Genomic DNA, 25,378 nt, shown 5'->3' with positions numbered 1-25,378 from the left:
GTCGAAAGCACTTAATAATATCATTATAGATATATTATGATTATAGGAATCATTAAAGAACCAGTTTTGAAATTAATTTCTGTAGCTGTTTATATTTTAATATATTTAAGAAACTGGTTCACATAGCCACGTTCTTTCAGTAGCAAATTCATAAACTACACACTGTGCTTTACTTTGAAGCAAATTTGAATTAAATAATTTTACCTTGTAAAAATAATGAGATCTCTGGGAAAAAAAGTACAGTACATATTATATTAAGATGGTAGGAAATTTTAATATCTTCCAAAGCGCTTAGTAACCATCGCTAAGGAAACAATTCAGAGAGCCTATTTGTTGAGCTTACCGAAATGTGTAAGCATGACACATGCATACACGTAACCCTAAGAGGGTTTTGTGCAGTCATTCCAAATATTGCCACTCTGAAATATCCATATTTAATGCAGTGACTTCAGTTGAATTTATTTCCTAAATGAGAAACTCTCTTTCATTGGTCTTGAGAGCGTTTAAAAAATTAACTAAAGTTAATTATATAGCAGCACGATCTTGAATCAGACTGGGAATTGTTTTATGCCATAAGCTAAATTGGTACCTGAAAACAGCCTAAACACTGTGTTGCTAAAGAAGCAGCTTATATTGGGGTTGAAGAAAGAAAAATAGGGCATGTTTTCAGGTTTGTCATTGCCTTTGTGCATTGCCTTTTTAAAGTTGCTTAATTGGTTTGTTTTTATTGAATTCATCTAAACTGTCATGATAACATGTATACTCTCAGAGTACATGTGTTCCCTGATTGATTGTTCAGTAAAGCCTCCAATTTGCAGTTAAGATGTGCTACGATATTAATGAGAGGAGGACATTACCAAAACATCATGTTTAGAACTCATATGAGCCCCTGATGAGTGGCAGAAAAATCAAATGAACTACAATTCTTTGTGAGATAGAAGATATTAAGACTCATTGGGAAGGAGATACAGAATGTATTGTTATGGGCTATATGGTGTTTGAACTGGTACAGTGGATTAAAGGAGTGAAAGTGGGTGAATATAAAAAATAAGATGGACTTGAAAGAAGTTTTGAATTTTTACCAGGAGATCTTTTAGAAAGTTAATTATGAGAGAATTTAGATATCAAACACTCTTTTTCTGTTTCTTTATTTGTAAATTACCAGACACATTTTTATGGAAAAAGTATTTCACATTTGGTGGTGGTTCTTGTTCTTGTTCTTCTTCTTCCTCCTCCTCCCCCCTCCCCCCCCAATAGCAAATAGCATTGATTCTGTGTGGTAATTCTCTGTTTACAAGATCTTCATTACTGTGGAACTGACTGTGTCATTGAACAGGTAAGTGATTAATTACTGTGACGAAATGAAATCTGAAGACAATCTATTTCTTTGCAAAACTTCACCCTTGTAGGCTCTTTCGGGGTAATACTGAAAGCAGGTAACATCTTAAAAACTACATGTTATTCAAGTGCTGAAGAAATGAGTTATTCTCTGAAGCAGGGATTCTTAATCTGGCAGGTAATATAAATGAGTGAAGCAAGCTGGGCACAGGACAACAGGGGGCTGTAGACTGCAGAAAATCAGAGAGGGTGTCCTTGTTCAAAGGGGATACCACTCCAGCTGATTGTTGCCATAATGAAATTAAGTTCTAATCTTGCCAGATATTCCAGTTTTGCAAAGAAAAACAAAAATCTTGGGGCACCTGGGTGGCTCAGTCAGTTAGGCGTCCAACTTTGGCTCAGGTCATGATCTCGTGGTTTGTGAGTTCTAGCCCAGGGTCAAGCTCTGTGTTGGCAGGTCAGAACCTGGAGGCTGCTTCGGATTCTGTGTCTCCCTCTCTCTCTGCCCCTCCCCTGCTCACGCTCTGTCTCTCTCTGTCTCAAAAATAATTAGAACATTAAAAAAAATTTTTTTTAAGAAAAACAAAAATCTGGACCTTATTTAAAATTTCTTGTTTTTTAAAAGAAAATTTTCTAAAAACTGTAAAACACAATATCTCGTCCAAAGAAAACACATTTCTGACCCACTCTATCTAGCTGATGGGCTGTTACCTTACAACCAACCTCTGCTTTGAAGACAGTTTTGTTTCACATTTTTAAATATATTGGAAAGAAAAAAAAATAAATAAATATATTGGAAAGAGATCAAAATCTGTTTATCTTCGAATCGATTCAAAAATTAATTATTAAGTTTACAGTTGAGGCATGACTATGTCCTATCTGAAAGTTACCCAGATATTGTAAAGCAAGCAAAAAATATATAAGGTATGACCACAGACTTTGAAGAATTTCTGAGGAGAAATGAGCCATACATATGAAACAAAAAACATAAATGGATCACTGGCATTCATGTTGTCTACTTTACTATACATATATATACTTATGTATTTATATGTGTGTGTGTGTGTATATATATATATATATATATATATATATATTCAATGGTAAATAAATATGTTTAAAATCCACTCTTAAAAAACATAAAATCCACTCTTAATGTGTACCTTGTATCCTATCATATGGAAGCAAATGACTACCTCTATACAGTGATAAAGTATCTTGATTATGGGAACTTTTACTTTCTAAAGAATTAGTGTCACAATACCATTCTATCCTGAAAGGAGGTTTGTCTGTTTATTTCAAAGTTCTAAATTCAGTATTTAGTGTTCCACATGTGCTAGATTTTTAGGAGATTTGAATAACTTCTAAATATGAATGGGAATTTTCTGCTGAATTGACATGACAACAAAACAGTGAACCCTTCTCTTAGTAAGCAGGAGAAAATTCATCTTAAGCTAGTTGACTTGAACTAAGGGTCATTGCAATTGGGTAGCTCATATGTAAGTCTCTTTATAGTTAAGGGGGGAAACAGTATTAAAGAGAATGAGCAAATTTTTAGGGAAACAAAAAGCATTGATATTTTCCTTGCATAGTTGTGAATTGGAGATTCTCTAGTCTACTGAAAGAGACCGTAGTCTCCCCCATAAAATTCTCTAGTAGATTTCTCTTTCCTTTCTCCAAGAGGAATAGTCCAAGAGTAGACTGTACCAAGAGTGGACAAGGGTCATCAGAGGGCCAAGGGTCATCAGAGCTCCAAGCTTATATCAAAATCATGTAAGATGGTTTTATAATACCCTCCCTCCCAATGCATGTAACCCCTTGGCTCATTCTTGTTCTCCCCTTCCCTTTTGCTCCCCTGTCAGTGAGAACTAACCTCTTGGGGTTCTGAACTAAGGAGCTAGCTAGTCAACTCTGTCTGTGCATGCCAGCTCTGCCTTACCTTTGATCAAAACTCCTCTGAGACTCAACCTTTGAAGTATGGATATCAAATATATACATTGCAGGATTTTTTTTTGTTGAATTAAATTAAATAATAATGCCTATTTTACAGTTCTTGACTCTATTCCCTTCCCTTACCCATTTTATTTTTCCTTTCCTGCTTTGCCGTAGGATTCTTTTATTAATTAATTTATTAATTTATTTATTTAAAAATTTAATGTTTATTTATTTTTGAAGGAGAGAGAGACAGAATGTGAACAGGGAAGGGGCAGAGAGAGAGGGAGACACAAAATCTGAAGCAGGCTCCAGGCTCTGAGCTGTCAGTACAGAGCCTGATGTGGGGCTCAAACCCATGAGCTGTGAGATCCTGATCTGAGCCAAAGTTGGATGCTTAACCAACTGAGCCACCCAGGCACCCCTTGCTATAGGATTCTGAGGGAGAATGCTCAGAAGTATCCAAAGGAAAAGCTTTGCCTCAGTGGTGGTACAAGAGAGTTGGAACTGTTTGATGGACTGGGAAGGGCTTCTATAATTATTGTTACCCCAGAATATAAAGTTTCAAGCATATCTAGGTGTTACTCCATTATTATGCTCTTTCTTAAAAATGTCTCAGATAGCAACTTATTAATTACTCATTAAATATCTAGTATGTGTGGAGTGTTTTACAGGGTGTAGTAAAAATAGGATCTCTAGAAAGAGAGTTACCACATACCCAGATAGGCAAAATGGGCTTTAAAAAAGGATAAGACAAAGCAATGAAGAAAAATAAAAGATAAAAACAAGTTGGTAAAGTGCTAATGTACTTTTCAGGATTTGGTGAGCTTTAGAAATGAGATGCTGGTGGAAGCTAGAATATGCAAAGTTGGCTTTGTGGTGGATGTGGAATCTGATAGGCTTGGAGGAAAAGGAAGGGGAGAATATTACAGATGGAGAAAGCAACCCAAGGGGAAGTGGGAAGGGGTATGCTTATCCCATTTGCTCAAGCCTCTACTTTCAGTTTGGAAACTGTTAGATTCATCAGTTCTAACAAGGCTCAGGGGGCAGGCATTGTGCCCACTCCATATATATTTAATATAATTGCACTTCTCCTTGGACATAGCACTTCATCTCCACAAGTATCAGTGGCCAGGTCTCTAGGGATATATGTTAAGATCTATGTACTTGCCTGTCCCCTGAACCTATACCCTCATCCCCACCCAAGCCTGGAAAGCTTCAGGTAAAATAATAATAATGATAATGATGATAATAATAATAATAATAATAATAACAATGTCAAGAAACTAGCTCAGGTTTACAGTGCTGAGAAAATTTTAAAAAAATACACTCTTGTCCTTCTCTCCCTAAAACATTTCACTGTCTACAATCCAGTTTCAGAAATTATGATCTGGAGAAGAAAAAAGAAAAATGATTGTACTGATCATTACCTGATAGCTTTTAGCTCTGGGTCTTTATTCTAGAGACTAACAGTAAAGATGTGTATTGAAAGAACAGACGTGAAAGGTAATCTTTAAAAGGGAACCACTTTTTTTAATGCAATGAGAGGACAGAATGATATGACTCTATACAGTTCTCCTTCTAGTTATTTTGATTTCTAAATAGATTTAAATAATATCCAAAGTTATGTTTATCCCCTGATGATCAACTTAAATAGTAAGGCAGAATAGGAGTTTGCAACAAGTGTAATACACATAAATAAATGCAAACACACACACACACACACACACACACACACACACACACACACACACAACTAGGTAATACATAGGTGCTTATTCAATTTGCTACCAATGGGTACTTTCATGTAAAATATGCCCCCATTCCCTGCTTAGTGTCCTTACAGCTAGGCTTCTAATTATTGCATATCTGTCTGCTGCTTTGTTTTGATTTCATTTGACTAACTTTATTTTAAAGGGGATTTATTTTCACTGCTTAAGATATCAATGTATTTTCTTTCTTTTTAGACGAGCAGACATCAAGTATTATTGGTAAATGTATTCATTATTAGCAACTCATGAATTTATTTTCAGCCTCTGAGATGTTCAGAGCTGTTTGAGATGCAGAAAAAAAAATGTTTATTTTTACTCATGTGAATAAAAAGTCACCCAACACAACTTTTAAATAGTAGCTAAAACTTTTAAGTTTTATGTCTCCATGGCTGTAAATTTCAACTATTCCCTTTATCCATATGTACAAAGAGATGAGTTTTTAAGAAGTGAAATGGAGTAATTAAAAGCACCTGACCAAAAAAAGCCCATATTCTTCCAATTTGAATGTGGTATATGGATAGTCATGTCTAAATCAGTAAAGAAAAAGAAGGCATGGTAAAAGAAGTATTCAGAAAGAGCCATCAGGTAGTCCCTGAGAAGAAATATTTATAGCACATAATAATCTTTTCTAATATTCATGTCATACCATATCGTTACTTTGGGAATTGTGGAATGAAAGGAAGGAAGGAAGGAAGGAAGGAAGGAAGGAAGGAAGGAAGGAAGGATGGAAGGAGGGAAATACGGACTCTAGTCCTTGATTTGTCATGTCTTAATTTCTTAAACTTCCATAGATGTCATTATCCATATCTATAAAATTAGGGGCTGAGACATGAACTCTAAGTTTGCCTTAGCTCCACATTCTCAGCTTCATTTGTTAGTCTAAATACATGATGGCAATGTTTTCACATTGGGCTCTAAAAATCTCCGGTGGTCATGAGAAGCTGTTGGTTATGAGAGGCCATGTGTGTAGAAGGAATAAAGAAAGGGAAGCTGCCTGCAAGTCACATATGCCTTAGGCAAGTTTCTCCTGAGCCACAGTTATGTCAGTTGCACAGCAGAGTGTCCTGGCCTCACAGGACTGAGGGCACGACTGCATGGAAGCATTTAGTTTGGTGTCTGGTGTTGGGCTCATGATCAGGATTTTGGGCATATGGCACATTCTTGATACATGGAAAATCTTTATTAAAACTTCCAGAAGCCTAGCAAGGAAAGATTAACCATGAATTAGCTAGAACACAAATTAATTGTATTTTAGAGTTTGAAGGAATCTTTGCAGTCTTCTAGTCCAATCTCCTTATACAATGAAGGAACAGGGATCTCCCAAGTTTTGGTCAGTGGGGTTTATTTGAAAAGCCAGGAATAGAGTTCTGGCCCCTGACTTCTAGTTCAGGGTAATTTTTCTGATATAACTAAGCCTTAGAAACCCAGAAGGAGTGACTGTAGCAATGTAGTTTTCTTTGCTTTGGTATTTTGATACTTTTTTCTAACCATGGTATGCACTAGGGTTTTTGTTTATTTTGTGTTTTTTTGTTTGTTTTTGTTTTTGGTTTTTTTTGTTTGCTTTTTGGGTTTTTTTTTTTGTTTTGTTTTGTTTTGTTTTGTTTTTTGCTTTGGAACCATTAAGGTGGTCATCTACTTGGATAAAGTAGCCCTTCATGTAGGTTTTCTGGGAATTTCCCCAGGGATCACAATGAAAATTCCTGACCATAATAAAGTGTGTTAGATCTGCAGTGTATTAGTCCTTGGTAACGTGGCTCATGTCAACAGAGTTCATCATATGCTCTGAGGAATACTGGCTTAACTTCTGCCTACATTGGTGTAGTTATTACTTTGCTAATACCAGCATAAGAATCTCCATACAAAACTGAGTCAAACTATGTCTTTTCTGTTACTAGTTTGTATAATGTTTATGTGCAGCACAGCCAATTTGGGAGCTAAAGTGTTCTCCTGATATTTGAGTTATGCATTGGGACATATAAGTTTTTTTTTAAATGTTTTTTTATTTATATTTGAGTGAGAGAGAAACAGCATGAATGGAGGAGGGGGAGAGAGATGGAGACAGAATCTGAAGCAGGCTCCAGGCTCTGAGCTGTCAGCACAGAGCCTGACTGGGGCTTGAACTCATTAGCAGTGAGCTCATGACCTGAGCCGAAGCTGGGCACTTAACCGACTGAGCCAACCAGGTGCCGGGACCTATAAGCTTTAAATTGGAATACTCTCATTTGTGATAGTTTGTTTGTCTTGTTATGCCCAGGAGAAAATTTACATGCAAACAGCATGGGATGGAAGGGAGATAAAACTGGGGAATGGGTTGCCTGAGCCAGAAACTCAAAAGAAAGAAAGGCCCACACAGGTAGACGCAAAACCTGCATTCGTATCCAGTGACTCCAAACTGAGAATTCAGCTCCCAAAGTGCAAAGGATCCAGAGCAGATCACATAGATCACCAGTTACACTGGACCACTATTACAACACATTTTGTACTTTGATGTCATCAGGATGAACAAAAATTAACATCAGGACATCTGGAAGGAAGGAAGAAAGAAGGCCCTGAAAATCCATTTTCCAGTTTATAAAATACAAATGTGAGAAAAGGGTCCTACTCAACTTGCTTTGGTGATGGTGGAAGGGTTCTGAGCCAACTTGTATAAATAGGACTCTCTTCATGTCAGCACTTGGTAGAGGGCATATTGGAGAGGGCTCTAGACCAGGAACAAAATACCTGGGCTTGTTTATTCTTAGATAAATTTCTTAAATTCAGTTTCTGAAAATTACATTGTAAAACTCCATTTCTGAATCCTTAAAATTAAGTCATAATTTTTTTTGAAATCATAGTTTTTACTTCACAAGTTTATTGTGTAAGAATAATAGTGCTTATAAAACACTTCGAATATTTACCCAAAGAATATGAAAACACTAAATCTAATAGATGAATGGATAAAGAAGATATGGTATGTATACAATGGAATATTACTCAGCCATGAAAATAAAGTCTTGGGCACCTGGGTGGCCAGTCAGTTAAGTGTCTGCTTTTGATTTTGGCTCAGGTTATGATCTCATGGTTCGTGAGTCCAAGCCCTGCATCTGGCTTCTGCGCTAGGCATGGGGCCTGCTTGGGATTCTTTCTCCCTCTGTCCCTCCCCCACGTGCCCGCAGATGTACTTGCTTTCTCTATCTTTCTCAAAATACAATAAAATACTGCATTTGCAACAACATGGATGGATCTAGAGAGTATAATGCTAAATGAAATAAGTCAAGAAAGGAAAAGTACCATAGTATTTTACTCATATGAAATTTATGAAACCAAACAAATGAACAAACAATAAAAGAGACAAACCAAAAAATAACAGTCTTAACTATAGAGAAAACTGGTGGTTACCAGAGGGGAGTTGGGTGGGGGGGATGGGTGAAATAGGAGAGGGAGATTAAGAGTACACTTAACTGGATGAGCACTGAGAAATGTACAGAATTATCAAATCACTATATTATACACCTGAAGCTAATATAACAATGAATGTTAACTATACTGGAATTCAAATTTAAAAATTAAAAAAAAAAGAACTTCCACATACCCTTCATCCATATTCCCTAGTTGTTAAAATTTTACTGTATCTCTACTGCAGAGAGTGGAGTGGTGGTTACCATGGGCTGGGGGTTGAGGAAATGGGGAGTTAATGGTCAATGGATACAAACTTCCAGTTATAAGATTAGTAAGTTCTGCAAATCTAATGTACAGCATGGTAATATAGTTAATAATTTTGTATTATATACTTGAAAGTTGTTGAGAGTAGGTAATAAATGTTCTTGCCACAAAAAAAATGGTATTATGTGAAAAAATAAAAAGAAAAACACTTTGGGGATGATAAGGTTCCACACAAATGTCAAAATTTACTCTACATCACAGCAAAATTAGTTCCAGACTTCTTACTCTCTCTCTACAGATAGGCTCTGGTTAGACTAGAGTCCAGATCAGAAAGCAGTGAGTAATATTAGTATTAGATTATTTATTAGTATTGCTTATAACTTTACATTAGTATTAATATTTCTTCCTACCAGTAACTTTCTGAATCTCTGCCCATTCACCAGTTACTGGAGTCATTTTTTTCATCTGATACATATTTTTGAGTGCTTGCTTTGTGTAGGTACTGTTCTAGTGAGTTGTAATCACTTACAGGGCCAACGTTTTTGGGCTTAGATTCTAACAAAAAGTTGAAGGTAGGGGAAGATGAGAAACATAATACATAATAACATTACACAATACATCAGATGGTGATAAGTTTTATAGAAAAAATATTATGGAAAAATTCTAGTATAAATAAAAATTGTATTATAGAAAAAAAGAGAAAGTGGAACAGAACAAGGAGATTAAGACAATCAGGATTGGGGGCAATTTTAAATTTTTTTTTTTTCAACGTTTTTATTTATTTTTGGGACAGAGAGAGACAGAGCATGAACGGGGGAGGGGCAGAGAGAGAGGGAGACACAGAATCGCAAACAGGCTCCAGGCTCCGAGCCATCAGCCCAGAGCCCGACGCGGGGCTCGAACTCACAGACCGTGAGATCGTGACCTGGCTGAAGTCGGACGCTTAACCGACTGCGCCACCCAGGCGCCCCTTTTTTTTGTTTTTTTTTAATTTTTTTTTTCAACGTTTTTATTTATTTTTGGGACAGAGAGAGACAGAGCATGAACGGGGGAGGGAGGGGGGCAATTTTAAATAGGGTGATGAGAGCTGGGTTTTTTATTAAGCAGGTGACATTTAATCAAAGAATTCAAGTTGGTGAGGGCCTTTGCCATTCTTACATCTGGGGAAGAGCATTCTAGGCCAAAGGACTAGAGGCGTTATAGAGATAAAAGATTTTGTAGGTGGTTTCAAAGACGTGGGCTTTTATTCTGAGGGAAACAGGAGGCTGTTGGAGGGTTTTGAGCACAGGAATGACATGATCTATTTTTTTTAAGTAGTATCACTCTGAATGTTCTCTTGAGAAATGACCTTTTGACCTTCTGGTGACAAGGGTGGCAGCAGGAATTGCAGTTCAGAGGTAACTTCGGGAATCTAGGAGCAAGTTGATAGTAGCTCATCCCACACACGGAGAGGTGGACACACCTCTAGTAGAACCTGTAGCAGTTTAGCTGACGCATTGTTACTCTGGTATGATTGCTTCTTTATTTAGGGTTCACTTATTCCTAGGACCAGGTTAAGGCAGCTAGGGTAGACTTTTAAGGAATATCATGAGATAAGAGACATTGTAAGACATTTCTACTGGCAATAATGTAGATAGGTAGAATGTTTCTCTAATTTATAACTTTGGATTTGAAACATAAAAATAAGCTTTGTGATAGGGGTCTTGCAATCAAGTCCTTTTTCCAAACAGCATTATCTCCTCCAAGAATGAATTTCCTAAACTTATAATAGAGTATGACCTCACTCAATGCAATATGACTCCCACCTGCAAGAAATTGCAGACATTTTTTTTTTATACTTAGAGTTTGTGTCTGTGCCTTTTCACTTGCAGGTTTTATTAAGGAGGATAGTTATGTTGTTTTCAGTATATTCATATTGGTATAAAATATAGTTATTTTAAAACTACTTTGATATGGAGAATCATAATTCCAAGCCCTATGTCTTCCAACTAAATGAGAGTTATGATTATAAACCTACCCTTACCCTTTCAAATATATATATATATATATATAATATTTAATCATATATTGAGTATATATTTTGTATATATTTATAATACATAAATTAGATATATGCTATAGTTTTACCATGAGATAACTTAAACATTATTTTAGTATTTTTATAAATTTTACAAGTAACCTAACTTAATAGCATTATACACATTTTGTCTTTCACCTTTTTAAAAGCTGTGAGATTTCTGAAGTGTTTAAAATTTTCATCTTCAAACTTTTTACTAAGAAAAAGAAATCTAACAATAATAAAAAAAAAAACCTTTGACATTTTAAGACCTAAGACATAATTTTCCTCCTGTAAAACAAAAGTGCAGGAGGGTATTTATTTTCATCTCAAAGCAGACTAAACTAATTGTTTAAATATCTTTATAATTTCTTACAGAAAGATGTTGATAGGACTTTACCAGTTAAGCAGGAGCTATGAAGATAGGTGTACCTTGTGAATCTCTGAATGTAAATATTCCATAGCCCTCTGAATCCCAATCTGTCTGCCCTCTCTCTCCCCAGTTAAATCACTTCTTGAGATCTTGAAACAAAACTTGTGCCAGGTAATCACGAAGCTCAGAGCTGCATCTGTCCTTGTGGCTGGTGTATACATACTATGCTGAAATCTCTTCAGCTTCTCACATTTATTTATTTATTTTTTTTTTAAATTTTTTTTTTCAACGTTTATTTATTTTTGGGACAGAGAGAGACAGAGCATGAACGGGGGAGGGACAGAGAGAGGGAGACACAGAATCGGAAACAGGCTCCAGGCTCTGAGCCATCAGCCCAGAGCCCGACGCGGGGCTCGAACTCACGGACCGTGAGATCGTGACCTGGCTGAAGTCGGACGCTTAACCGACTGCGCCACCCAGGCGCCCCTCAGCTTCTCACATTTAATCTTAATTTAGTTTTAGTCCCAATAGCTGATTCATCAGTGTCTAGTTTTTGTTTTGTTTTGTTTTGTTTTGTTTGTTTTGTTTTTTTGTCCTGCTCAGGGAAATAGATACATGGCAAAGCAGGTCTCTCCAGTTTCTTTGGTTGGTTGCATTTTTCTTTAGTGCTGTTCACCAAATATTTCTGCCTCCTTATCTACCAAACCTATGGTAGCATTGTAGTTCCTTACTTTCTTAGAAGGTAGGGATGGCCATGTGGTGGTTAGTTTAGCGTATCAATTTTGCTAGGTCATAGTACCCAGGTATTTGGCCAAAACACTATTCTAGATGTTTCTGTGAAGATATTTTTCAGATGAGATTAACATTTAAATCAGTAGACTTTGAGTAAGGTAGATTATCCTACATAATGTGGTGGGTCTTTTCCAAACAACTGAAGGTCATAAGAAAGAAGACTGACCTCCCCAGAAGAAGAGGGAATTATGCTAGCAAACTGCCTTTGGACTTGAGTTGCAACATCAACTCATTCCAGCCTGCCAGCCTACCTTGCAGATTTTGGACTTGCCAGCCTCCGCAATCATGTGAGCCAACTTCTTAAAGCAAATCAGCCTCTACACACACACACACGCGCGCGCGCGCACACACACACACACACACACACACACACTGTTGATTTTATTCTCTGAAGAACCCTAATGTAAGCCACATGACTTGTTTTAATGAATGAAATGTGAACAGAAGTGACACGTGTCTGTGTCTGTTCTAAGCAGGAGCTTCAACAGCGAGTGCATAATTTGCCAAATTCTCTTTCATGTCTCAGAAAATGTGAAAGTGGAGGAATGGAGACTTTAGAGCAGAGCTCTAGCCAAAAAATGATGGACATAGCATTTGATCAGGAATTAAATTTTTATTTTTGTAAAGTATGAGTCAGAGATTGTACGTTACTACAATATAACATATATTTTCCTGACTGATACAACAACCTGTAAATTTATACTTCAAGGTCAGAATTTTCTTCCCTTTGTAGATTTTACCATTTAACTTAATAGTATTTTTAATGTTTTTTTTTTTTAATTTATATTTGAGAGGCAGAGACAAACAGAGCATGAATGGTAGAGGGGCAGAGAGAGAGGGAGGCTTAGAATCCAAAATAGGTTCCAGGCTCTGAGCTGTCAGCACAGAGTCCAATGTGGGGCTTGAACTCATGAAATGTATTGTCATGACCTGAGCTGAAGCCAGATGTCCAACTAACTGAACCACCCAGGCACCCCAATACTATTTTTAACCTTGGCATTGAAAGAATTTAAACTGGGCTCTTGCAATTATCTAAACCACTTGCTTAATTGTCCAGTTGACTCTGAGGAAAATTGGACTCAAGAATGTATCTAATCCAAACTACACAAATACATTAATCCATCCTCACTTCCCTGGCTCAAAATACCAGTTGACCACTTTACACTTACAGAGACTGATAATGAACTTTGTTGGGATATTCTCATCATAAAGGGTCTGATACTTGATAACCCAAGAACTGTCCATAGGATGTTCTAATTGCAGTGATCAAAAGATAGTCACTGCCATTCCAAATAAATATGTCTTTCCAACACTTAAGAAAACTTTAAATAATTTTCTTTTATCCCATTAATATGATATATTAGTTTTCTATGGCTGCATAACAAATGACCACAAACATAAAGGCTTAGAACAACAGATATTTCTTAGTTCAGAGGTTCAGTGAGTCAGTATTCTGGCATATTTTAGCTGTGTCCTCTGCTCAAGATCTCACAAGGCTGAAATGAATGTGTTGACCATCTGCATCCTCACCTGGAGGCTCAACTGGGGAAAGACAGACTTCCAAGCTCCATCGGTTTCTTGGCAGAATAAATTTCCTTGCAATTGTATGACTGAGGGCCTTGTTGTCTTGCTGGCTCTTAGCCAAGGACCACTCTCAGCTCCTAGATGGCACTCCTAGGTCCTTGTTCCAGGGCCCCCTTCTTAGGTGCTCTCGAACTTCCAATCATTCTCCAGTCTGCTAAAAGGAGTCTTATAGAAATTAAGGTAATCACAAAATGACTATCTCATCACCATTTGCCATATAACGTAATTTAGTCAAGAGACTGACTATCCTATCATACTCATGAGCTCCATTCACACTTAAAGGCAGGGGATTATACAAGGTGTGGATACCAAGGAATGAGTATTTGGGGGTCATCTTAGAATTCTGCCTACCACATGGAGTCAAAGTTGTACAGAATAGGTAGAGGAAGCTGGGGTAACAGATCAAGTGACATTCCTAATCTAGCTATTATAATCCCTTTTACCAATGAATGCATAAAACCTCAATATATAGACCTTCATGGATATCTAGGGATATCTCATTTGGATATCTTTCCCACTCTATTTCATCTTATTTCCAGAAACTCTCTCTCTCAGCCCTTTTCCTTTTATTCTTTTAATCCTTTATTCATTCTAACAGTGCCAGCTCTCAAAAGTTTCTATAATAGAAAGAATGTAAGATTACAATATGGTTAGAGATGTGTATTTATGGATGTATAGGAGAGTGGGCTTGAAGCTTCATTGTGAAAGGTTTTTTAGCTTGAAGATTAAGAAAATACATATGCATATCAAAAAAAGGGTCAGCTGATGAATACTTCAGGGAAGGAGTCAGAGAATTGACAAATTCATATATGTCTTTCAGAACAATTTCTTTGAGGTCAGTGGAGAAGGCACTGGGGTATGAGTGTGTAAGAAAGGAGGTGATGGACCTGGGTGAAAAGATTATAAATAAACTATTACAATTGTCTAGGGCTTGGCAAACATTTTCTATGAAAAATCAGATAGTAAATATTTTAGGCTTTGTGGTAGACAGTGTCTTCATCACAAAGATTCAACTCTGCTATTGTACTGTGAAAACAGTCATAAATCTTATGTAAACAAATGGGTGTGGCTCTGTTTCAATGCAACTTTATTTACAGAATCAGGCAGCAGGCTATATCTGAGCCACAGGCTGCAATTTGCTGACCCCTGTAATGGACTATAATGGCATTAAAGCAATGGCAGTTTGGTTGGACAGGAAATGGAGGTGATTGATTTAATTATATGTGTTTTGAGCAGGTGGTGCTCTTCTAGACACAGAAGAAATGCATGAACAAAATAAGAGAAAATTCCTTCCCAATAGAGTTTTCATTTTAGGAAAATTAAAAACACAAACATTTTACCATTGAGTTTGCCTGTTAGCAAGGAAAGAGAGATAAGTAAGTTGGGAAGAGGGACAGTAGTAAATAGCTAGTCCAGTTCACAAAAGCCCATTGTTGCTGGTCAAAGATTATGCAAAAAAACATAGTATTAATTAGGGAAAACTTCCTCAGTTACACACCAACTCATTTTTTTTTTCTACAAACATATGTTACAGTATGTTTTCTACTTGAGGTGATAACTATAAAATAACCAGCAAACATAAGAAAATATTGCCATAAGAATGTCTAGAGCTTCAGTCAGAGAATTAATTTTGTACAAGGATGAATAAGGTAACTGTATAGTGAATTGTATAAGAGCCACACAACAATGAATAATAAAGCAGATGCTCTATCTGGAGATATTAAATATGCAGCCATTTTTCTGGGTCAAATAGCAATTTTCACAGAAAGCTAGATGATTTTTTGTCCCTTTATGGAAAATGTGAAGAGCGTTTCAGTTTGTTAGGAACATCAGATTTGTTTTTTCTTGTTGACCTTTGTAGCCTTTTGCGCCATCTGCCCCACTGAGTGGCTGGGTAAGAGAGGCTCCTCATACTGAACGATGCTAGGGAAGTTTGTTCCCACTGTACCATGTGTTGAGTGTGAGTATGATGAGGAATAATGATGGGAAATGATGAGAAGCTATGACCTGGGTAACAGGAGAGTGAGTTGGAGGTTGATTGTGTCACCTGTTGTCATCCTCTGATGCACATCTAGAAAGTAATGACGGGCTTAACGATTGCTTCTTCTAGAAGCTTACAGTTAGTTGTATATAACATCCAACGAATGGCATTATAACCAGCATCTGCTCTAATGAGAAATGCCCTTAAAACTGTTAGAGAGTGAAATGGGTGTTTCTCATTTCTGGCTGCGGGATCTTTATTTTTGTGTCTCCTGAGTGTGTCGTCAAAACAGTGCATTTTACATAAGATACATGTTCAACCTCAAAAGACCTTACATATTTTATTAATGACAGGTGAAAGGCTCTGTGACATAAGACAGGGCATGGAAGAATCAATACAACATATAAGAACTCTCCAGGGCAGGATTGTATGTCACGAGGTGAACTGCCCTTTCATGGAGGTCAAATAGACCATGACCTGTGTGCTGATATTTTAGAGTATAGAGGAAGTCCAGAGAAAAATATCTCTCACCAGATAATGACCCTTAGGTTCCAATATTTTCAGTAGATGCTTCCAGCCTGGCACCCATAATTGGAATTACTATGAGAAATCATGCTTTGCAGTGGGAAGGGAAGAGTGCCTGTGGAGATAGAGAAGGAAAGATATCACCAAGGTGGAGGAGCTCGGAATAAAGAGCTAAGAAGATAAAATTAGCCACTCTAGTTGCTACTGCTGGTTGATATATGGGGTCTATTCTGTCTTCCTCCATGGTAACAGAACTCCAATCTGTTGAAGTGTCTGCAGGTCTCCTGTATGACTCAGAGGGCTGACCTCATCCCAACTCCAGTTGTAGTTTCCAAAATTTCCTGGCTTGTAAGACTCACCTGAGAATCTTGTTAAATATATAGCTTATCAGACTCTTCTGTTGAAATTCTGATTCAGTAGATCTGAGTTGGGGTCTCATAAATATGTGTTTTTAGCAAACACAGCAAATCTTTCCTGCCATTAGGGAAGTTTTAATGAACACAGATTTAGACTCATTGGTGCACAGCAAAACCCTGGCTTGTGTCAGCCGAGGGCTGGGCTAGTGACTTAAATTGGTTCCAGCTGACTGATGGGAAGATTTAATTTCAAGTTAAAAAAAAAATTAAATGCTTATTTTGGGGGGGTAGGGAGAGAGAGAGAGAGAGAGAGAGAGAGAGAGAGAGAGAGAAAGAGAATGGGAGGGGGGAGAGGGGCAGAGAGAGAGAGGTAGACACAGAATCCAAAGCAGGCTGTAGGCTCTGAGCTGTCAACACAGAGCCTGACATGGGGCTTGAACTCATGAACCGTGAGATCATGACCTGAGCTGAAATCAGACACTTAACCAATTGAGGCTCCCCTAATTTCAAGGGTTTCAAGGGTTAGGGGAGCACCCAGGCTCCCCTAATTTCAAGGGTTTTAAGAGAGAATATTTTTCTAGGTTTCAACGGTTTTTTTTCAAGGTTTATGAGAGAGAATTTCAAGGTTTTTAAGAGATAATGTTTTTTTCTACTGTTCTTCCTGAACAGAGACACACGTAGCCCTAGTTGTTGGTGGCAACCATCTCAGGAAAGCAAGGGCATTTAGCCTTTGGACAAAGATGGCATGTATTTGTGAAAGCAAAAAAAAAAAAAATGAACAAGAGATCATAACAACAAATAGAGCCATAAGTCAAGTAGTCCTGAAGCCTGCCATGCCTCTGGACTTTTGTTATATAACAATCAATATCCTTGTTTAAATAAGTTGTGTTTTCTATTACTTGCAGATAAAAAAGCATTCTAATTGATATACCTACTTGTGATTTTTCAAGATATATGCTCTTGCCATTAGAAAAACAAAAATGTTTGAATGGTATTTCTCAATTCGCTGCTATTATCAAGTAAAATTATAATAAACTATTAATCCATATTGTATCTCTGATAATAAATTTAGCAGCTATGGATGAATGATCAGTTTTTGTAACTATGTCAGGAACAGCATCTCAGGATCAATTTCTACAATTCTTGTGTCTTTGGTATTGGTGATTAAGGAAAAAAAATATTGGTTAATAAATACACAAGGTGTGCATATTTGAAAATAAATTTAGAGACAAAACTGATTAAATACCAAAGTATCTTTAGTCTATAGCTTTAAAGATGAGATTAATTTTCCTATGGAAAAGTGAAATGTTTTATAAAAATATTCACATATAGGGGGGTTGGTTAAGATGGCTGAGGAGTAGGGTGGCCCTAAGCTTGCCTCCTCCCTTGTAAACAGCTAGATAAACATCCAATCATTCTGAACACCCAGTAAATAAATCTGTGAACTGAGAAAACAAAGCTTCAGGTCTACAAACAGAAAAAAACAACCACCTTGCAGACAGTTGATCTGGGGGAGAAAAGAGTTGTGGGAGTTTCAGAGAGGAGGGAGCCCAACCATTTGAGAAGGGGGAAAGAGAGAAAGTGGAAAAAAGAGTGAAAGCACATGCAGGGGATTTCACAGGAAAACTTCCCCAAAACCATGGGCTGGGAAAAAAGGAGAGGGTTTGAATACTTCAAGTTTTTGTTTTTTTTTATAAAGAGCAGAGCACAGAATCTGAAGTTTCAGAGGTCAGCACCTGGTAGTTCTCTGATGGGGATGGAGGGTAGAGACCTGGGAATTAACAGCATGGGAGCAACCACTCCCCTGCTTAGAGTGAATTTGGTACAGGTGATATGACCTTTCCAGGGGCAAAAGACCCGGTGGGTGCCATTGAGCTGCCCCATTCACCAGCATAGGAACAAAGATGCTAGTTGAAGGCACCAAACCTTGGTGCTGGCTTTGTTCTGTGGTTTACCATAAACCCTGAACTGCATGTGGTTGCACAACCATTTTCTGGGACCAGCCAACACCAACCACAGTGCAGTGAGACCCTCCTACAGAGGCTCAGCATAGGGGCTGCACTATGGGTCTCTGAAGTTTAGAGTTTTGAAACACAGCCATGCCTGAGATAAAATACAGAAGGATATGCTGCCTGGAAGGCAGACAGCTTGGTCACAGTCAGGGTACAAGTGGGGATCTGATGGAAGCCAGGGACACATGAGAGGTGATTGTTTGCTCATCTGTGTGGACTTCCTGAGGAATGGCAGGCACAAGTTCCCTGCTCCAGAGATGAGAAAGCAGGCAGAAGCTATTTTCACTCCTTGCCCACCAGCAGTGACCGACCTCGGTGAGCTAAACAGTTCCAAGTGGAGAAAAGAGTTGCTACACCAAGCCCTGCCCCACTGCACTCTACTGGGGTATCTCCACTAGGGCAAGTGGGCCTGAGAATGACAGAAACAGGCCTCTCCCCCAGCAAACAGCACAAACCACTCCTGTAACCCAAGTCTACTGATAGTTAAGGGCTACAAAATTTCAAATCTAAGGGAAATAGGATCTAGTTTCCTTTTTATTTTTTTAATTTTGTTTTTTAATTTTTAAATGATTTTTTACTATACATATAATGTGTTTTTTTGGATCTAACTTCTTTTAACAAGCAGGCCAAAACACATCTAGGATCTAGTTTTTGTTTTTGTTTTTTTTTCTGGACAAAATGACAAGAGGGAGGATTTCACCCTAAAACAAAGAACAGGAAGTAGAAATTACAGCCAGGGATTTAATCAATACAGATCTAAGTAAGATCTCTGATGTAGAATTTAAAACAATTATAAGGATTCCTAGCTGGGCTTGACAAAAGTATGGAAGACACTACAGAATCCCTTACTGCAGAGATCAAAGAACTAAAATTTAGTCAGGCTGAAGTTAAAAATGCTATAACTGAGATGCAAACCTGAATGGATTCCATAACAATGAAGATGGACAAATCAGAAGAATGAATCAGTTGTATAAAGGATACAATTTTGGAAAATAAGTGGAAAAGAAGAGGGAAAGAAAGGTTTTGGATCATAAAGATGGACTTGGGAAACTCAGCAACCCCTTAAAATGTAATAACATTTGTATCATAGGAGTCCCAGAAGATGAAGAAAAGAAAAAGGAGCCCAAGGCTTATTTGAGCAAATTATAGCTGAAAATTTCTTTAACCTGGGGAAAGAAACAGACATTGAAATCCAAAAGCACAGACAACTTTCATCAAATTCAACAAAAACTGGCCATTACCTAAACATATCACAGTCAAATTCACAAAATACAAAGACAAGGAAAGAATTTTGAAAGCAGCAAGAGAAAAGTGTCCTTAACCTGCAAGGGAAGACACATCAGGTTCACAGCAAATCTGTTCACAGAAACTTGGCAGACCATATTCAACATATTGAATGGGAAAAATATGGAGCCAAGAATACTTTATCCAGCAAAGCTGTCATCCAATCTACAAGGAGAGAAAAGTATTAAAGGAGTTTGTGACCACTAAACCAATTCTGTAAGACACATTAAAGAGGACTCTCCTAGAGGGGAGTAAGACCAAAGCAAGAAAGACCAGAAGGGAACAGAGAGCATCACCAGAAACACCAACTTTACAGGTAACACAATGTCAGTAAATTCATATCTTTCAATAATCATTCCACATGTAAATGGACAAAATGAGCCAATCAAAAGACATAGCATATCAGAATGGTTAAAAAAAACAAAAACAAGATCCATCTTTATGCTGCCTGCAAGAGATTCACTTTAGACCTAAAGACACCTGCAGATTGAACGTGAAGTGATAGAAAATCATCTATCATGCTAATGGATATCAAAAGAAAGCTTAAGTAACCATATCTGTATCAAACAAACTAGATTTTAAAACAAAGACTGTAACAAGAGTTGAAGAAAAGCATTATATTATAATTAAGGGGTCTATCCATCAAGATCTAACAATTGTAAATATTTATGCCCCCAACTTGTACACCCAAATATATAAGTCAATTAATAACAAACAAAGAAACTCATTGATAATAATACAATAAGAGACTTTAATACTACACTCACAATAATGAACAGATCATCTAAGCAGAAATTCAACAAATAAAAATGGCTTTGAACAACATACTAGGCCAAATGGACATATCAGATATATTCAGAACATTTCATCCTAAAGTACCAGAATATACATTTTTTTTTCTTGTGCACATGGGACATTCTCCAGAATAGATCATGTACAGGGTCACAAATCAGCCCTTAACAAGTACAAAGAGATCAAGATCATACCATGCATATTTTCAAACCACAACACTATGAAACTTGAAGTTAACCACAAGAAAGAATGTGGAAAGAATACCAATACATGGAGGTTAAAGAACAGCCTACTAAAAAATAAATGGGTTAGCTAGAAAGTTAAAGTAGAAATTAAAAAGTACATGGAAGCAAATGAAAATGAAAACCCAATAGTCCTAAACCTCTGGGATGCAGCAAAGGCAGTCCTAAGAGGGAAGCATGTTGCAATACATGCCTAACTCAAGAAGTAAAAAAAGTCCCAAATACACAACCTAATCCTACCCCTAAAGGAGCTAGAAAAAGAACAGCAAATAAAGCCTAAAGCCAGCAGAAGAAGGGAAATAATAAAGATTAGAGCAGAAATAAAAAATATAGAAACAAACAAACAAACAAAAAACACACACAGTAGAACAGATCAACAAAACCCAGAGCAGGTTCTTTGCAAGAATTAATAAAATTGATAAACCCTATGCCAGACTTATCAAAAAGAAAAGAGAAAGTACCTAAATAAATAAAATCACAAATTAAAGAGGAGCGATCACAATCAACACCACAGAAATACAAATAATCCTAAGAGAATATTATGAAAAGTTATATGCCAACAAACTAGGCAATTATGAATAAATGGAAAAATTCCTGGAAACATACAAACTACATAAAGTGAAACAGGAAGAAATAGAAAGTTTGAACAGACCTATAACCAGTAAAGAAATTGAATCAGTAATAAAAAGTCTCCCAACAAACAAAAGTCCATGGCCAGATGGCTTCCCAGGGAAATTCTGCCAGACATTTAAAAAAGAGTTAATACATATTCTTCTCAAACTGTTCCAAAAAATAGAAGGAGAACTTCTAAACTCCTTCTACCATGGATCCCCAAAGCAGACAAAGACCCTACTATAAAGGAGAATTACAGGCCAATATCCCTGATGAACATGGATGCAAAAATTCTCAACAAGATACTAGCAAATTGAATCCAACAGTACATTAGAAGAATAATTCACCACAATCAAGTGGGATTTATTTCTGGGCTGCCAGGGTGGTTCACTTTCTCAAATCAATCAACATGATATACCACATTAATAAAAGAAAGGCTAAGAACCTTATGATCCTGTTGATAGATGCAGAAAAAACATTTGACAAAATATAGTACCCATTTGTGATAAAAACTCTCAACAAAGTAGGGGTAAATAGAACATACCTCAACATCATAAAGGCCATATAAAAAAGCCCCACAGCTAATATCCTCAATGAGGAAAAGTTGAGAGTTTTTCTTCTATTGTCAGGACAAAGACAGGGATGTCCACTTTTACCATTACTATTTAACATAGTACTGGAAGTCCTAGACTCAGCAATTAGACAACAATTAACATAGTACTGGAAGTCCTAGCCTCAGCAATTAGATAAATTGCATCCAAATTGGCAAGGAAGAAGTCAGACTTTCACTCTCTGAAGAAAACATGATACTCTATGTAGAAAACCTGAAAGACTCCAACATAAATTGCTAGAACTAAGACATGAATTCAGCAATGTTGCAGGATAAAAAATCAGCATACAGAAATCTGTTGTTCTATACACCAACAATGAAGTGGCAGGAAAGAAATCAAAGAATAGATCTCATTTACAGTTGCACCAAAAACCATAAGATTACCTAGGAATAAATGTAACCAAAGAAGCAAAAGATCTGTACCCTGTAAACTATAGAACACTTATGAAAGACGTTGAAGAGGATACAAATAAATGGAAAGACATTCCATAATCATGGACTGGAAGAACAAACATTGTTAAAATGTCTATACTACCCAAAGCAATCTACATATTCAATGCCATCCTTATCAAAATACCACCAGCATTTTTCACAGAGCTAGAACAAACCTAAAATTTGTATGGAACCACAAAAGATCCTGAATAGCCAAAGTTATCCTGAAAACTGAGAAAGGAAAAGCTGGAGGCATCACGATTCCAGACTTCAAACTGTATTACAAAGCTGTAATCATCAAGACAGTATGGAACTGGCACAAAAACATACACATAGATCAATGGAACAGAAAAGAAAACCCAGAAATGGGCCCACAACTATATAGTCAACTTATCTTCAACAAAACTGGAAAGACTATACATTGGGCAAATGACAGTCTCTTCAACAAATGGTACTGGGAAAATTGGACAGCATCATGCAAAAGAATGAAACTAGACCACTTTCTTACACCACACACAAAAATAAATTCAAAATTGTTGAAACACCTAAGCTTGAGACAGGAAACCATCAGAATACTAGAGGAGAAAACAGGTAGCAACATCTTTGATCTCAGTGACAGCAACTTCTTACTAGCCAAGTTACCTGAGGCAGGGAAAACAAAACCAAACAAAAACTTTTGGGACTTCATCTAGATAAAAAGCTTGTGCACAGTGAGGGAAATAATCAACAAAACTAAAAGGCAGCCTATAGAATGGGAGAAGATATTTTCAAATGACATTATCTATTAAAGGGTTAGTATCCAAAATCTAAAGAACTTGTCAAACTCAACACCCAAAGAACCAGATAATCCAGTTAAAAAATGGGCAGAGGGCATGAATACAGTTTTCCAAAGGAGACATCCAGATGGCTAACAGACACATGAAAAGATGCTTAATATTACTCATCATCAGGGAAATACAAATCAAAACCACAATGAGATACCACCTCACACCTGTCAGAATGGCTAAAATTAACAACACAGGAAACAATAGATGTTGGTGAGGATGTGGAGAAAAGGAGAACTATCTTACACTATTGGTGGGAATGCAAACTGGTGCAGCCACTCTGGAAAAACATTTGACAAAATATAGTATCTCTCTCTCTCTCTCTCTCTCTCTCTGTCTCTGTCTCACACACACACACATACACACACACACACACACACACACACACACACAGACTAGAACATTGCTCAGCCATCAAAAAGAACAGTATCTTGCCATTTGCAATAATGTGAATGGAGCTAGAGTGTATTATGATAAGTGGAATAAGTCAGTCAGAGAAAGATAAATACCACATGACCTCACTCATATGTGGAATTTAAGTAACAAAACATATGAACAGATGGGAGGGGGCAGAAATAGAAAAAAGAGACAGAGAAACAAACCATAAGAGACCCCTAAAGATAGAGAACAAATTGAAGGTTGATGGAGGGAGGTGGGTGGGGGATGGGTTAGATGGAGGATGAGTATTAAGGAGGGAACTTTTTATGTTCAGCCCTCAGTGTTGCATGTAAGTATGAATCCCTGAATTCTGCTCCTCAAACCAATATTGCCTATATGGTATTTAAGAGTCTCATGCTCTACCGCCTATGTGGTATTTAAATACAAATTCGAAAAGAAAAAAAAAAAAGAATATAACTCAAACCAAAAACTCACATATATGTATAATGCTCATCTTAGCTGTGATATCATTTCTAGAGCACAGCCTCTGTTGGCTCTGGATGATGTAGGTGTCACATTTCCTGTACCATATCCATGTGCATTTCGGTGCTTGCATACTATCAGTAGGCAGAGTTTGTTTTGTCCTTTCCCCTAATTGTTGTTTTGTATCCCATAGGTTACACGTAAGACAGATAAGATTCTCTGGGGGGCAAAAAAGGACTGTAAACCTGACTCCCCAATAAATTTTATATATAAAAATACATCTGCTAGAGATGGGAGTGGCTGCCGACTGTATACAGGTTAAAGGACAACAATTTCTGCATAGTCATAAGGAGTCTGAACCTGTGTGAATATTGAGATGTAAAGTTTAAGGATTGTAAAGGAATGGCGGTTTTTGATTCCATGTAGAGCAGACACTAGGACCCGCCATTGTGTCTGACTGCATGCGTGCTCCCTAGGGGAAATGGTTCATGTGTGCATTTTCTCAAGTGCTTTTTTTACATACAGGTGACCTACAACACTTTGGGGCTTGTGCAGCTTGCTGAAGGACACGCCTTGACTTTGTACAACACAGAGGAAGAGAGGATTCTCCCTCACTTTGACAGGGTCTGTAGGGTTGTCCTCACCAGTTAACTGGTGCTGATCAGTTTCCCACACAATTATCACTGATGCTATTGTTTTGAAGTCCAACCTCAAGGCGAGTACCTAAATCCCTACTCTTCCAATGAGTACTGAGAGTCACTAGCAATGATTTATAGGCATGGATTCTCAGAAATAGTTGAAAATCAAAACCTTAAGAAGATACTGGAATTCCTGCTGGACAAGGAGAGGACAGGGAAACATGGTATTTTGAAGGACTAATATAAATACGATTGTCTTGGTGTTATAAACTGAGGAAACATGGGACACACTAATTATGCTTGCAAAACAGGGTGGTGGTATGTGATACTGATTACCCAGCATAGTTTTGACACTTTAACTTTTCCCCATCTCAAATCTTAAAACTATGAATTGCCCCTGGGGGAGCTAACAATGTTTGACACAGATCAGCAAAGAAAGATCCAAACTGGCCAGTATTTGATCTCCTCATAAGGTCTCAGGTATAAGGAAGATAAGATTGATAGGTGATGTAAACCAATAGAATGAGTACTTCCGTCTCTGATTCTTGAGGTAGGAAGTGGGGGAAGAAGCTGGAAAGAAAATGTTAGAATCAGCTATATGCATGGATAGTACTGGAAGAGGGAAGAAGATGGAAACACAAAAGGGTTTCCCTTGTAATTTAGGGGCATCCTTGACGATGACTTTTATACACAGGGAAAGTCATCCAGAAGCTTCTTTTT

The sequence above is a fragment of the Lynx rufus genome, unplaced genomic scaffold (genome assembly GCF_022079265.1).
Source record: "Lynx rufus isolate CCGP_SWC_20201006 ecotype Redwood Valley unplaced genomic scaffold, mLynRuf1.p SCAF_2, whole genome shotgun sequence".
NCBI classification, from domain to species: Eukaryota; Metazoa; Chordata; class Mammalia; order Carnivora; family Felidae; genus Lynx; species Lynx rufus.
The sequence above is the reverse complement of the archived record's forward strand: the minus strand, read 5'-3'. Positions refer to the sequence as shown.